General features: G+C 58.9%; 1 pseudogene; it reads left to right on the top strand.

Moving 5' to 3' along the window:
- Positions 1-800, top strand: part of LOC102382367 — a 24,131-nt pseudogene extending 23,331 nt beyond the window's left edge.
- Positions 801-3,485: the final 2,685 nt, after the last annotated feature.

The following is a 3,485-nucleotide window of genomic DNA, read 5'->3' as shown; positions in this document are numbered from 1 at the left end:
AATGGATCAGATTTAGTCCCAAGAAGGGGGTCTGGGGTGTGCGGTGCTCTTGGGGTCAGTACGAAGCTCTCACTGCCCCATGTCGCACCCGCCTGTCCCTGCGCCAGGTGCCCAGCAGGATGGGGGTGTATCTGGACTGCACATTGGGGCGGGTGTCATTTCTCGATGCTGACACCAAGGCTCTGATCTTCACTTTCTCGCCGGCCTTGTTCACGGGGGGCAGGATCCGGCCCTGGTTCCTGGTGGAGGTTGGTGAAATCAGGCTCAGACGGTGCCAGTGAGAGGGAAAGGAAACGTGCAAGACGGGACCTGCTCGTTGTCCCCTCCGGCCTGAGTTGTGCTTGTGTCTGTGACCCTGGAGGCCTCCTCTCGCTGCAGATGATCAGCTGTGCCGTGTCCGTGGCCCTGGACGCGCAGGCTGGGTTTCTTCATCCCCCGACCACGGTGAGCAGGACGTGGCTGAGCTGGACGGTCGTCTCTGCCCGTGTGTCATTTCCTGCATGACCGAGGGGCCCTCGGGGGCCTGTGGGGTCCGGCACCCATGGGTGCAGCTGCGGGGGGTCGGGGGAGGGGCGGTGAAGAGGAGGCACCAAAACCTGGGCCCGGTTGGGTTGGGAAATGTAGTTGAACCCGGCCCTGATGTTCATTGCAGCGCTGCTTCTCCAGAGCCTGCGGTCCTGAGACATGGAGTCACTGCAGCTGCTTAAAACATGATTTGTGCAAATTTTGGCCCTTTCCCCTCACTCTGATTATTAAAAAATCACCTCCAAGTGATTTATTGTCCTCACGATTGCAGTCAATAAACCTATTGTTGATAAATATAGAAGTAGGTTCTGCTTGGTGATTTACTTCTTTATTTTAATATCTCATTCCCTTGTCACGAGCCGCTGGCTTCAAGGAATTTGATTTCTCACGAACCAAACCGATTGCCTTCCCTGGGAAGTTTGCATGGCAGTTTGGGGGGGGCTGTAGGCATCACTTTTTGGGCTGCCTGTGAGCCAATTGTCACCCAATTGCACTCGGCCTGTTGTCAGCGTGTCCTTCCTGGTGATTTACAAACCCAAAGGTCAGATGGTGGAAAATCAAGAAAATGTGAAGTTCCTGCTTCACCCCTTGCCTTTGAAAACTTGTCCAACTCTATACCAACTACACAGTTCAGGGGTGAGTAAAATATGGCCCACAGGCCGGATCCAGGCAGCAACTGACTGGATCCAGCCTGCAGCTGCCCCCACGGCACTGCACATAGGTCCAAGGCCCACCTACTCCTGCCAGGGCAGCCCATGCCGTGTCCCTCCCCCCCCTGCCAGCCTGGGCCCCGACCACTGCGCACACTTCCAGCAGGGCTGTTCCCAGCGCTGCTCTGCTCCCCTTGCCTCCCACAGGAGCTGCCTGGCTAAAGTTTCTTGCCTACCTGGTGTGGTGCAGCAGGGGCAAGAGTGGGAGGAGGAGACAGCACTGGAGGTGAGGGGACCAGAGCAGCACCCAGCCAGCTGCAGCCACATAAGGATCAGGATTGGGCCTGTGGGTGTAGGCTGAAGCTGAGGGTGAGGAGAGGGAGGGGGAAGCAGGGGGCATGTGCAGCAGAGCTCATCCGGGCGTTGCAGTTTGCAGCTGCCCCCGTGGTGCTCGACCCTATGCAGAGCACTGTGGGGAACGCTGTGGACCGCACCACCTGGGTGAGCTCTGCTGCATGCACCCCCGGCCTCCTTCCTCTCCTCACACCCAGCTGGCTCCTGAGACCTAGTGCCCAGGCAGCGCCCCTTGCACACACACACATGCACACTCCCCCCACACATTCCCCCATACAGACACACACCCCACTCCACAGGGCAGTGGTACAGGAAGCAGATCACATCTTACCTGAGCCCTGGCCCCGAGCTGTTAACATGCTATGACTTGGCTCCATGTGCCTAGCCTTGCCTGCCTGTCCTGCCCCCAAACACTGCTCCCTGCCCACGCACAGCCCCAGAGAGAGTTTTTGCAAGTTGTTGTGGGGGTGGGGGGAGGATGTAGGTGCTGACCTGGCCCCTGACAGCTCAACAAAGCTCTGTATGTGTCGAGGCAGATGGAGTCGAGGAGACCCGCAACCGTGTACGGGGAGCCTGGGGGTGGGCTGCGAGGACGCATGCCCTTCGCGTGCCAGGCTGACGGGTGCAGGGAAAGACTCTGGATCTGCAGATAAAAAGTGGATCGGTTTTCTAGGATGAAGCTGCGCCGTACTCTGGCTTGTCCTTTGTAGCTAGGTTGGGCTGGTGTAAATGGCAATCGCCTCTTCCTGGATCCATATTGAAGTGCAGTGTCCCTCCAGATCCTTCTTCTGAGAGATCCTTCAGGTGAGGAGTTGCTCGGTTTATCCCCGGCAGCCAAGTGTTTTACTTTTCTTTTCTTTTCTTTTCTTTTCCCAGGCTGGGAGGTGTTTGCGTGCCTGGCTAGGTAAAAACCAACTAGAAGCTGTGCAGGATTTTAGCAGTGATGACTTGAAACCACGGGCGGAGGAAGGGGAAGGTGGTAAGCCTCAGAGCCAGTCCCGGGACGGCCCTGCCTGAGCCTCAGCACCCCCCAGCACAGAAAGGATGGGCCCCAGGCGCCCGGCCTCAGCTGCAGCAAAGCAGCGCGCACAGGGAGCAGGGGCCTGCTTCCCCACGTCTGCTCCCACCAAGTCACACACGTGCTTTCCCCCCAAACTCGGGACCCTGCTTGAGCCTGGCCTCACGCAGGTGGAGCCTGGGGTGGGTGCAGCTGGGAGCTCAGAGCCCTAGCAAGTGCTAACAAGGGGATCCAGCCCCGCAGGCCAGGACACGGCCCCTGCTCCTGCCCCACGGATCCAGCCCCAGGAGCCGCTCCTGTTCCCACATGAATGTAGCCTGGACTGGAGCCACATCCCGGGCTGAGGCCAGGCGCCGTGTCCGGGCAGCACCCACGTGTTTACCACCCCTGCCCCGACTGCCGCCACCCCGCTCGCTGCTGCCACCCCAGGGGATGACAAGGTCCAGCAGTCACAAACTCCTGCAGACTGCTTTAGGGTGGCATAAGGAAAATCTTCTTCACTGTCCGAGCCCCCGAGGCCTGGAACAGGCTCCCCCAGAGGTGGTGCAATCACCTACTCCGGACACTTTCACAAAACACTTATCCTGCTGGGATCCTTTGACCCTGACTGACTTCCTGCCCCGGGGCAGGGGCTGGACCCGGTGGTCTTACGAGGTCCCCCCAGCCCTAATGTCCATGCAATTACATCTATGAAAGGATCTGCTTTCAGGCCGCAGTTTGCCAGTCCGCAGTCTAAAAAGGTTGGGAGCCGCGGCTCTAGGGGACGTTCGCATCATGGAAATCCAAGAAGAGAGGGGCTGAGGGGGCCTGCAGAGGTCACCTCCAGTCCAGCCGCCGCCTGAGTCAGCATCAGCCCTGTCCAAACCAGCCCACACAAACCCAGCATCCAACTTCTTAGCCAAACTGCACAAGCCTGACACCGCAGCAGACATCGCACC

This window comes from Alligator sinensis, unplaced genomic scaffold (assembly GCF_000455745.1).
Source record: "Alligator sinensis unplaced genomic scaffold, ASM45574v1 scaffold2399_1, whole genome shotgun sequence".
NCBI lineage: Eukaryota > Metazoa > Chordata > Crocodylia > Alligatoridae > Alligator > Alligator sinensis.
This window is presented reverse-complemented; position numbering and strand designations above follow the sequence as displayed.